General features: G+C 40.7%; 1 protein-coding gene and 1 long non-coding RNA gene across 2 annotated transcripts in view; both read right to left on the bottom strand.

Moving 5' to 3' along the window:
• Nucleotides 1-12,693, bottom strand: part of Oxr1 (oxidation resistance 1) — a 317,223-nt gene that overhangs the window by 270,656 nt on the left and 33,874 nt on the right. The window lies entirely within an intron of this gene.
• LOC131896760 (uncharacterized) lies at nucleotides 1,848-9,006 on the bottom strand. Its single transcript, XR_009375508.1, has 2 exons — nucleotides 8,509-9,006; nucleotides 1,848-1,969 (listed from the first exon to the last, which is right to left on the bottom strand). It is a non-coding gene; the product is annotated as an uncharacterized LOC131896760 (long non-coding RNA).

Here is a 12,693-nt window from a genome sequence, read left to right on the forward strand (position 1 = left end):
ACTCCACCTTGAAAAGCAATAATGACTGTCCAGGAACTTTCTGTGCCAAAGGAAATTAGGTTATGGAAAGTGATGTGAACACAGGTGGAGTCTACTTAATTCTACGTCTAGAATCCGGTACACGGTTGTATTTGGTGACGAATTTGAGAGATTTCTGCAAACTGCTTCCAAGAATGGGTCTTAAATAGTCTTCATATTTACAACTGACATGGAGAGCTCAGTGCATTTCACAACCAGTCCCAGGAACACATTTCACCAGCCACTATCTGAAGGTCAGAAGGTCGGCTAGGATTCCTGTTGGGCGTTTACCCACCAACCCCACAGTTCCCCAGAGTTTTCTTGAGTGCGAGCAGCAGGAAATATTAGATAGAAGGATTTAGATTGTGGAGATAAACAGATAGAAAATAAAGGATAGCCTTGAGAGGGCCTGGAACCTAGGGCCTGGAACCTATTCTAACAAGCCCTGACTGTCTCTGCCCCAGGGTATTTATAGAAATGCCAAGGGATGGAGCAAAAGACCTCCCCCCAGCACAGTCAAGTGCAGACCATCTCAGACACCTACACTCAGGCCCATGGTCCTAATCATCCTCTCTATGCAGACCTGCTGAGTAAAGCTACAAGGAACCTGAAAACAGGCTCCCAGAGATTCCTGGGATTAAGCTCTGTACATTGTCAAACAGGGTCAAGAAAGAAACATACAAAAGGCCAAAGAGAGCTTGGTTGGGAGAGTGAAAGGTATCAGAGAAAAAAAGAAATACAGATTCATATGCAAAAATCACTACTACTTCCTAAGAATTGTGAGAATTGATACTAGTAGTTAGAATATAAAACCACAAGTCATTATTTTAGTATTTACTGTTACTATATATTGGGCATATCCTAAGAATTATATAAACATTTTCATTTTCAATCATCTCCCTAATCCTGCAAGGTTTATTCTGACTTTTTTTTCTCCGTTTGTTTGCTGAGAATATGAAAAGATTAAAATTAAAACGTCGTGGTGCTACTATCTTATGCCGATAAACTGTCCATACAATACATGTTCTATTTTTTTGAGCACATCCTTGATTAGCTCAACCACACCTTGGGTTTTTAGCTCACAGACAAAATTTCCTCTCTCTCTTTGTTATGTTTATTAACACTTGGTTCCCCACCTGGACTAGCACCCAATGGTGAGAAGCATCTGAGGGCCAACTCAATGTGATGAGAAGTCACTGCTTTCTGAAGGCTCAGGGCTCCTTTCCCCAAAATAGCTCCAGTTTGGTCTTTACTGATTAACTGAACCAACTCCTTCTTCAATGGCTCACTCATTAACTGCCAGCATCTACCACTATATTACATGGCAAAAATACCAATAATCATTGTAGTTGATTAGGGAAGCAAGAAACAGCAACCTTATCTTCCATGGTATCAACTACATTCTTGCCATTTCTTTGACCAATCCTTTCTGCTGAAATGGAATGTCACAGCTAGCCAAGTGGTCACAGAGATACCAGTGCTGTTACTCAGACTACAGAATAGGCACACACTCTCTTTTTTCCTCTTAGAAGAAATGAAGCTAAATGCAGTACAAAAGCAAAACCAAATGTTTTCATCCTCGAATCCTCAGATTCTTATTGAAGTAACCAGAAACTACAGAGTCACTGTCATTTTATTAAAACCTTTGAAAAGTTCATTCCTGGGTATGTATGCAGGTGTTTGTGTGCTATCTCTTGTATACCAGCCTCTATCAAGAGGCTAGGCAAAGACTTTATAACTGAACTATATCCCTGTCTATCATATAGACATTTAAAAATCAGTGGGAAGATTTGGGGGTGAATATAATCAAATTGTATTATATGAAACTCTCAAAGAATCAATAAAAGTATTTTAAAATCAATTTTCAGTATCAAAAAGGAAATTTTCATCTTGTCCTTTATTGGTAGAAGACCCTTGTCATATGTGTTTGAAGGTCATTTCCAAGATGACTCTAAAGGGAGAGAAAAAAAATATATAAAAAATAAATAATTCACTGAGCTCATTTTAAAGACCATATGTTGTTATTTTATACATTCCAAGAAAAGAAAGCCAATCTAATTTTTTTCTATAATTATGCCAAGGCTTATTGTGAGCAAGACTTTCCTATCTCTCAATTATATCATTCTCTTATATAAAGTTACAGGACATATCTCAATACCACTGAAGCATCATCTAGGCCAATGGTCCTCACCCTTTCTAATGCTGAGACCCTTTATTATAGTTCCTCATGTTGTGATGACCTCCAGCCATAAAATTATTTTGGTTGTACTTCATAACTGTAATTTTCCTGCTGCTATGAACTGTAATGTAAATATCTAAGTTTTCTGATGATCTTAGGTGACCCCTGTGAAAGGGTCTTTTGATCCCTAAAGGGGTCATGACCCAAAGGTTTAGAAACATTGCTCTAGGCAGTGTCTAGGTCTATGGTGGTGGACACTACTTCCCTCAGCTTCAGTAAAGTTACTCCAAATGTTTCAAACTCTAAGTACATTACTTTCACAATGCCATGGGTTTTGTGTACTGAATATGTTTAAAAGTTTGGTGTTTTTAACATCTTTGGAAAGAAAACGTTTTCTCAGTTTTAATAAATCTTTCCAAGGCCAAACTGCAAGATCATTTCCAAAGAGCTAGATAGCAGTACTCAAGTAAGACTGCCTGTGCTAAAAAAGATTTTTATTGTGCTTGATAGCAATTTTCCTTTTATTGGACCAAAGTCTGGTGATGATCTTAATTTTCTCTGCTTTTGCAAATTGAATGGCCACCAATGATTTGGGAAAAGATTATAATAGTATATGAAAGTGACATATAGGGACTTTGCTCCATGTACACAGTAAGCAGCACCTTAGCAGGTACCAGGCTATGGGAGCCTAAGAGGGCCAAAGTATAAGTAAGAAAAGAAATCACACAACTGCTCCCTTCAAGGTGGAAGACTTTTGCCTGGGGGTTCACTTGCTAAGTCTCCTTTAATAGGACAAGCACCCCTCTGTGTACTCCTTCTCTGACCTCCTCAAGCACTTCGTCTTAGCATGAAAGGTCTTTAGTGCTGGCTGATTGCTAGAATTATCCAATACTGACTGGTGTTTCCCTCCGCTACAGCTAACGCTAATATAAAGTTCCCATGAGAGAAGAGGAGTGCCTGCCCTCTGACCTGACCATGAGTATGATATGAGTTTCATTTAACCAAAACACAAAAGAATTTTCTTTGGAAGCAAAATAATTGAAGAAACCTTTATTCCCTCTCCTTAAAATAGTGAGTCAAATACCGTATGTTCAAACCCTTGTAAAACAGGCCCAGAACTGAAGAAAGAGGAAAAGGAGAAAAAGAAGTCTCACCAGCAATAACTTTTGCAATGGTATGTGATTCAAATTCAGATATCCAGGAACTGGTTTTAAAAAGTTGAAATAAACAATAAGTAAATTAGAAAAAAAAATCTATGAATCGGTGTATATTTCTTAGTGTCCTGAAATGTCCATCTCACCAACCCTTTGAAACAGCATGAATGGGGTCATTCCTGATCTCAGCAGGCAGTTTCAGAATAATGCTGTTTTCAGTTCCTTCATCATCACTCTTGATAGTTTCGTCTGCAGAAATCCTTGGCGGGTGGGTGGGATGGGGGACGGTGTACTGTAAGGTGTTCAGCAGTATGCGTGGCTTGCAACTAGTACTTCCCAGCAACATCTTCAAGTCATGACACTTAAGAATATTTTGAGGCATGACTGGTGCCTCCTAGGGAGGAAAACTTTTGCTTGGTTCAAATGCAGGCATAACTGAGGGGTAGGCTAAAGTATGGTGGGAATTCTGTGAAGTCTTCCCAGACACACTGGGTTTTTAGTTAACTTCTCACTACTGAAAGGCCAATCTCGATCCTTTCTTTATGAAGCAACTTAATGGGAAAACTCACAAGTAAACTAAACTTGAGATCAATGCTAGAACTTCAGGGCCGAACTATTCTCCACTTATTTTGTTTTGTTTTTTTGTTTTGTTTTGTTTTTTTTTTGTTTTTCGAGACAGGGTTTCTCTGTGTAGCTTTGCGCCTTTCCTGGATCTCGCTCTGTAGACCAGGCTGGCCTCGAACTCACAAAGATCTGCCTGGCTCTGCCTCCCGAGTGTTGGGATTAAAGGCGTGCGCCACCACCGCCCAGCTATTCTCCACTTATAAAGGGAGACTCTGGTTGTCCTTCTGTCTTTCTGCGATGACACATTCCAGACAATTGGCACTGCTGAAAGATGGTATAATGCCCTGCCTAGTTTGGTCATCAACTAGCTATGTAATCTTGGGAAAGAGTTGCCTGACTTTTTAGAGTTTCACTGTCACAGTCTATAAAATGAAGGTGTTTAGTGAGTATATGGCCTCCAGTGCCTGTTAAGATTAGGAAGTGCTTTGATCAGTCTTTCTTGTTTCCTACAGCAGTCTCTCTGCTCATTAAGATGGACACCTTCATGTTATATTGATTTGTAGTAGAGTACTAATCAAACAGAAGTTCTAATAAGTTAGGTACTGCAAACTGATTAGAAATGCATTCTTGGTTTTCAAGGCCCTCCAGGGAAAATCACTCAGATTCAAAGGAGAAATTGCTCACCCTTTAGACAAATCCCAGCATTATTGCATTGGCAGTGATTTAAATCGCTCAGGATTGCATCCATTTCAAAGAGTTACAACCTTGTCATTGCTAGCCTGTCACAGATATACACATGCAATATGTTAGAACACTTCAAAAATCCTCAATGGTTCCACAAAGGTAGAAAAAAATAGCTCTGTCAATATTGCAAATACTTTTAAAAAGAAACTTCTAGGGTTTTGGGGAGGAGTATAGGTTGGCAATCAAAAGGAAGAGATACTGCAGAGTTCTCAGACAGCACTTGCTTCCATACTCATAGCCTTTCCCATTATCACCATCCCCCTGCTTGGAAGAACTTACCAGAAATTTCACTGTTTAAGTTTTAATACAGAGGTAGATACTTAAAGTGTATATATGTATATGTACACACACACACACACACACACACACACACACACACACACACACACACATATATGTTAATATGAGATGGATATGACATCTTATATTCCTGACTCAAATATAAATCAGCTTCTAGTTAGGTAATCACTTAATGGACAGGTTTCTTTTTGTTGTTTGTATCCTGGTTTCTGTTTTTGTTTTCTGAGACAGGAACTCATGCAGCTGAACTGCCATGAACTCCTGATCATCCTCCACCACCTCCCACCTTCCTAGTGCTAGGATGACAGGTGTGAGTTTATCACATGTTGTGTGTTCCTTACAGTTTCCTGAAGACAACACAGCCAATGAACTAAAGACCTGGAAGTAACACCATTCCTTGTGTTTAGTGAGAACAGGCTGTTCTGATGCCCACACAGAGAAGCGGTGAGCTAAGCTGCTCCATGACAAAATCAGGTCAATGGGACAAACAGAGAGAGGTATCCTAAGTATGTCCTTCTAGCCATAAATACTCCAGGTACTGACAAGTCTCTGAGGAGGCTCAGGAGATGAGTTCAGAATACTCTAAGTGTATTTTAGATTTTAATTATATATGAGCATACAGGATGCAATTATTTTATGCAGTGTTAGTCTTTTATTTTGTAAAGAACTCTTTTGAAAGATCAGTAGACCAAAGTCATCCTTAGCTGCATGGTCAGTTCAAAGCCAAGCTGACAGACACAGTTGGTGGATCAGTTACCTACTGCTGTAACAAAGTCACTCTGAAACTTAGAGGTCTAGTGCACTAACCACTTATTGAACTCATTCCATGGATAAACAATTTAAGCTCTGCTCATGTGGGAAGTTCACTTTGCCTCAATTGTCCTCCCTCACTATTTGGTGTAAGCTACAAGGATAGCTTTGATGATCACTGCTATAGTCTATCATATCACTGCCACTGCGATAAGTCACATCACTCAGCCATAAGCTTTCTCATCCTTCAGAAAGAATGCCTGTGACTATCCACATGGTTGCTAGTTATAATCCAAACAACAACAACAAAAAAAAAAAAAAACAAGAAAAAAAAAAACTGGAAGGATGTGAGAGCTCTTGCAGACATCGCTCTAAATCTGTACAATGTCCTATCTGATGGCAGGCTGAAGTTACAAAGCTCCCCCAGGTTCAAAGAAAGAGAAACAGATTTCATTTCTGGATAAAACAGGTTTCAAAGTCACTGTCTTAGGGTTAATATTGCTATGATGAAACACCATTATCAAAATCAACTTGGGGAGGAAAGGGTTTATTTCACTCACCCTTCCTAGAGTTCATCATCAAAAGCTGTGAGGGCAGGAATGCAGGCAGGCCAGGAACCTGGAGGCAGGAGCAGATTCAGAGGCCATGGAGGGGGGCTGCTTACTGGCTTGCTCCTCATGACTTGCTCAACTTGGTTCCTTGAAGAACCCAGGACCATCAGCCCAGGGAAGATACCACTCACCATGGGCTGGGTCCTTCCACATCAATCATTAATTAAGAAAATGCCCTACTGGTCTGCCTACAGCCTGATCTTATAGACGCCATTTTCTCAATTGAGATTCCTTCCTGTCTTATGACTCTAGCCTGTGTCGAGTTGACACAAAACTGTCCAGCACAGTTACCTTGCACAGATAATAGCTAAAGGATGGAGTGACTATTGTGGTGATTTTTTTACAATCTGGATACTGGACAACATTGTGGTTTAAGTTTTGGCCTTTAGAAAGTAGCCATCAAGGATCAAATGCTGCTTTTCCATGCACTAGCTAAGTAGTACTTACCCCTCTGAACTTAAATTGCTTCATTTGCAAATAAGGATGGGAGTCGTAATTACCGTCTGGCATCACTATACATGGTTCACACTTCCTGGTATGTAAAAGAATTCCCTATTTTCATTGTTACTCTTTTATCATTACTGTTACAAAGTAAATTTACCATGCTGTAGGAACCAAATTATTTGGTTCAATTAAACTATTCTTTCCCCCTCCTACAACTCCCAACTCATTTATTTCTGAATATATAGCAAGGACAGAGAAATTGTCTCGATTGGCTTTTATTTTTATAATAATTGATAACTTTTCATGTTGTGTGGGAACCTAGGGCTTCTTGAGTGCCACCCAAGCACTCTGGTCCTAAGCTATCCATACTGGTTAGCTTCCAATGTTTTCATGAGTGACAAGAACAGAGAGAGTACCCGTGTACCTTCTGACGTTACAGCAGCCGTGGCTTCCTTGTTGGAGAACAAATGAGCACATCGCCTGAAATCTGGTAGGCAGCTTCTAGTCTAGCACATGAACATTTTCCCATTCCTGCCAATAAGCCACTCATAACTAGAAGCACTTTAGTGGTTATGGAAAGGACAGCAATACACACTTATTGCTGTATTTCTAGAGTGTATCAACTTTCCAATCTAGTATTAGCAACCCTTCTAATTTTCTGTTGTTCTGATAAAACACTATCACCAAGACAACTGATAGAAGGAAACTTTTTATCTTGGCTTATGGTTCCAGAGAGATAAGCGTTCATCATGGTGTAAAGGCAGGCAAGACAGCAAGAGCATGAAGCCGAGAGAGCAAACTGGAAGTAGGGTGAGGCAATATACTTAAAAGGACCAAGCAGATGCCGTAACAGGCTGCTCAGTCTTCTCTCAGAGATCAGGCCTCAATTTCAGTTTCCTGAGACTTGAGCAAGCAGTCTCTGGGAGGGCCGTGAACAAAAGACAAAGTCCTTGCAGTAGCTCCCTTTCTGCATGTACTCTGACTGCTCAAAGTTCAGCCAGTTGTTTACTGTCTGGGACCCCTCACCAACTTAGAGCTGTGTGTGTGAGTCAAGAACAGAGCCTGGACCACTGAGCCAGCCCCCACAGTCAGTATGTGCTAGGCCAGCCTGCCTCCATGGCAGCTCAAGGACAGAGCCTGGGCCACTGAGTCAGCCCCCACAGTCAGCAAGTGCAAGGCCAGCCAGCCGCCATGGCAGCTCAAGGACAAAGCCGGGGACTTGTCCTGGACTGCCCCCAAAATGATAATTATAAACCCCAAACAGTAAATTCAAAGGTTACATACCCTCACCCAATTAAAAAAGAACAGAGACCTTCAAAAACAAAAATAAACCAATCTGAGTTGCACCCATGCCAAACCCCCAATCCCCGCAACCACCCTGAAGGGCTTGTGGTTTTTGCCTTTAAATAGCTAGCCTCACAAAGAAAGAGTAACTCCTCCCTGCCTCACTGTATTGGGTGTAGGAACGAGTTCCCTGTCTAGGCTTGTATCTATAGAATAAACCTTGCTGTTGCATTCTGGACATCCACGGTCTTCAGTGGTCTCTTTGGGGTCGTGATCTAGGCATAACATACTCTCTAGGCCTACATCCAGTGACATACTTCCTCCGGCAAGGCTGCACCTCCTGAACCTCCCCATCAATGCCACTAACTGTGCCCTAAGTATTTAACTGTCCAAGCCATTGCGGATATTGCTCATGCAAACCACCCTATGCAATAATTTGGTTTTCAGCGATATTTATCACCTTTCAATTCAGAAGATAATGTACTGGTCATATATTAGGACTTAATCTTCAAATGTGCACAATATGGGTCCTTGTTGTTGTCCTAAAGAAAGTCATAATTTCATAAGATCATTAGCACTCAGTTCCCAGGCTGGAAATGGGGTTTATCAAGAGTAGTATGACATGACATGTTCCCTCTTTCTTCTTTGATCACTCACTGCCTCTCGTGAGAAGGTGCTCACTAGAGGCAGATGCCTTCCTCTATGACTTTGCAGCCTCCACAGATGTAAGCCAGATAAGCTCATATTGCTTGTAAATCATCATGAGTGTTAGGATAGTAGAAAATGAACGAAGACTATAGAACTGGAACAGGCCCTGAAGGAACAAGTTGCAGGAACAAGGGGTCCAAACTTCCCACAAGATCCACTTGTATTACACTCCTTTGTGAGGTCACAAAGGAGGAGTGGGCCCCCTCAGTGGCCGTGTTGATGGCAATGACTCAACCCCCATGTAGCTGGGTTTGGCTAAGAAACATAAACCTAAAGCATTTCCCAGAAGCCCTTAAGGGCTTACTGAACACTCCTGACTACAGCTGTCGGCAACTGAATGCTTCTCCACAATGGCCAGCACCTCCTCTGCCTCCCAGAGCACCCATGCTAATCACCAATCACTTCCGCTTCAGAATATTCTCCCTGCCCCATCCACTCAGGTGAAACCCAACAAGCTTGCAGCTAGCTGTTGCTGTCCTATATTCTCACCGGCAATCAGACAGTCAGGTTTTGTTGTTGTTGTTGTAATTATTCTTTCCACAGAGAATGTGTGTGCTCGGGGGTTTCTTGCTGTGCCTGTTTCCAGCCTTCTCTCTCTATGAAAGTTCTGTAGAATGAGTCGGCAGAGATGAGAAGGCTTTGTGGCATAATTGTCAGTTGATTCTGCATGACAGGCAGAAGCCACTCAAAAGAGGGCAGCTTCAACCCTACAGGAAGAAGGCCAGCTTCAATAACACAGGCTCCTCTCTGTGACACAGCAGCATAGAGCAGAGACAGAAGCACTTGGGGGCGGGGGGGGGGGGGCACAGTAATGGATGCTGCTGCTCACTCTGCTCAGAAAAAGAACCAATCAGATAGGCAAGCAGGTGCTTGTATTTAAGAGTGTGAATGGAAGGGCAAGGACTGGGAAGGAACAGGACTAGAAAATTAGGGTTAAGAAAATTCAGGGAGATTAATTAGATAATTTCAAGCAAAATTCATTGAACATGTTTCCTTTCCCATCTTTCCTTATTTTCCTTTAGCAAACTATTTATCATGGCATGTGTTGAGTAGCAAATATTAATTCAAGTAAATTAAGAAATACAATTATCACTTAAACCATCCAAAGACATACTTGTTTTGATCTATCTAGAGGAGCCCACTCAATAGAACTGTAATATCTTCAAGCTTACTTGATTTACATATCACAGCTAGACAAGAGTAATTCAGAGTGGGCCCTCATAATGGAGTCATGGTATGACAAATGTTTAACTTTACAAGGCTGCCTGCAGACCTTATCTACTCTCTCTGTTCCCCCAGACCTAATCCACAGGATCATTCCTACAGCTGCAACAGAATACCATCTACAGTTTCCTTTCCCCGTCCATGTCTCCTGTGCATCGCACAGACCATCCACTTTGAACCTCTATTCCCTGACTCATTCCTATATCCCAGGCCCCAACACAAGCAGAGCTCAACTGCAGGTCACACCTGCCAGAAAACCAGGTGGGCTGCCCACAGACCTTCTCCATTCTCTCTGCTCCCCTAGAGCCAAACTTTCAGTCTCCTCCATAGTTCTGGAACAGATCACCAGCTGCAGCCTGCCTTCACCCCTGCCAATGTCTCCTGTGGATCCCATGGACCATCCCCACCTGACCATCCCAGCATCTCAGGCTCCAACAGCAGGAGGTATTGCCTATGAACACACCAGCCAAACAGGTGAGTAAACAGGCCACACAAAGCCAGGCAGACCTATTATAATTACACCTGACTTCTCAGTGGAGACTTTAAATATCAGAAGGGCCTGGACAGATTTCCTGCAGATTCTAAGAGACCACAGATGCCAGCTCAGACTACTATACCCAGCAAAACTTTCAATCACCATACATGGAGAAAATAAGATATTCCAGAATAAAGTCAAATTTAAATGATATCTGTCTACAAATGCAGCCCTACAGAAGGTGCTAGAAGGAAAACTCCAACCCAGGAAAGTTAACTGCACCTATAAAAACACACAGAATAAACAATAAACAATACTAGACCAACAAAACCCAAAGAAGGGAATTGCACATGCATACACACACACATTCACACACACATTTACACACATGCATTCACACACACACACACACACACCAGCAACAACACCAAAAGCAGCAACAATAAAATAACATGAATTACCAAACACTGGTCAATGATATCTCTCAATATCAATGGTCTCAATTCCACAATAAAAGATACATACTAAACAGAACGGATGCGAAAACAGGATTCATCCTTCTGCTACATCCAAGAAACACACCTCACCATCAAGGACAAACATTACCTCAGTGTGAAGGGTTGGGAAAAGATTTTCCAAACAAATAGACCTAAGAAACAAGCTGCAGTAGCCAATGTAATATCTAATAAAACAGACTTCAAACCAAAACTAATCAAATTAGGTGGGGAAGGACACTACATACTCATCAAAGGAAAAATCCAACAAGAGAACATTTCAGTTCTTAACATCTATGCCCTAAACACACAGGCACCCACTTTTGGAAAAAAAAAAACACTACTACAGCTTAAATCTCATATGGATCTTCACATACCAATACTGTGAGACTTCAATAACCAACTCTCACCAATGGACAGTTCATCCAGACAGAAACTAAACAGAAAATACTGGAGCTAACAAACATCATTAACTAAATGGGCCTAACAGATATTTACAGGCCATTTAATCCAAACACAAAAGAATGTACCTTCTCAGCACCTCATGGAACTTTCTCTAAAATTGACTATATACTTGGACACAAAGCAAGTCTCAACAGATACAAGAAAATTGAAATAACTGTCGATCCTATCAGACCACCATGAATTAGAGCTGTGTATCAACAACAACAGAAACAACAGAAAGCTTACAAACTCATGGAAACAGAACAACTCTCTACTAAATGAAAAACAAGTCAAGACAGAAATAAGAAAGAGTTTCTAGACTTCAATGAACATGAATATACAGCATACCCAAACTTATGGGACACAATGAAAGCTTTGCTAAGAGGAAAGTTCATACCATTAGTGCCTACATTTAAAAAAAAGGGGGCAGGGGAGAAATCTCATAATAGCAACTCAACAGCACACCTGAAAATTCTAGAACAAAAAGAAGCAATCACATCCAAGAGGAGCAAAAGGCAAAAAATAATCAAACTGAAGGCTGAAATCAGTAAAAATAGAAATGAGAAAAATACAAAGAATCAATGAATCAAAGAGTTAGTTCTTTGAGAAAAATCAACAACACAGACAAACACTTATCTAAAATAAAAGAAGACACACACAGAGAATATCCAAATTAACAAAGTCAGAAATGAAAAGGGGGACATAACAATAGACACAGAGGAAATCCAGAGAATCATAAGGACATACTTTGAAAACCCATGTGCCACAAAATTGGAAAATCTAAACAAAATGGATAATTTTCCCAATAGGTACCAAGGTTAAATCAAGATAAGATAAAAAATTAAAATAGACATATAACTAGTGAAAGAGAAAGTCATTAAAATTTTCCCAAACAAAAAAAAGCTAACCTGGTTTCCCTCTTCCCCTCCCCTCTCCTCTCTCCCTCTCTCCACATGGCCCAGCTCAGTCTGGTCATGTCCACTCTGGACTCTCCCAGATATCACTGCCTCTAACTATGCTCTCTCATTTATCTATAATAAACTTTCTCCTCCATTATTAAAAAAAAAGTCTCCCAACCAAAAAAAAAAGCCCAGGGTTAGATGGTTTTAGTGCAGAATTCTACTAGACTTTCAAATAAGAGTTAATGCTAATACTCCTCAAATTATTCCACAAAACAGAAACAGACGAAACATTGTCCAATTCATTTTATGAGTTACACTGATACCAAAACTACATAAATACTCAACAAAGAAAGAGAATTAAAGACTTATTTCCCTTAGGAACATAGGTGCAAAAATAC

The sequence above is a fragment of the Peromyscus eremicus genome, chromosome 20 (assembly GCF_949786415.1).
Source record: "Peromyscus eremicus chromosome 20, PerEre_H2_v1, whole genome shotgun sequence".
NCBI classification, from domain to species: domain Eukaryota; kingdom Metazoa; phylum Chordata; class Mammalia; order Rodentia; family Cricetidae; genus Peromyscus; species Peromyscus eremicus.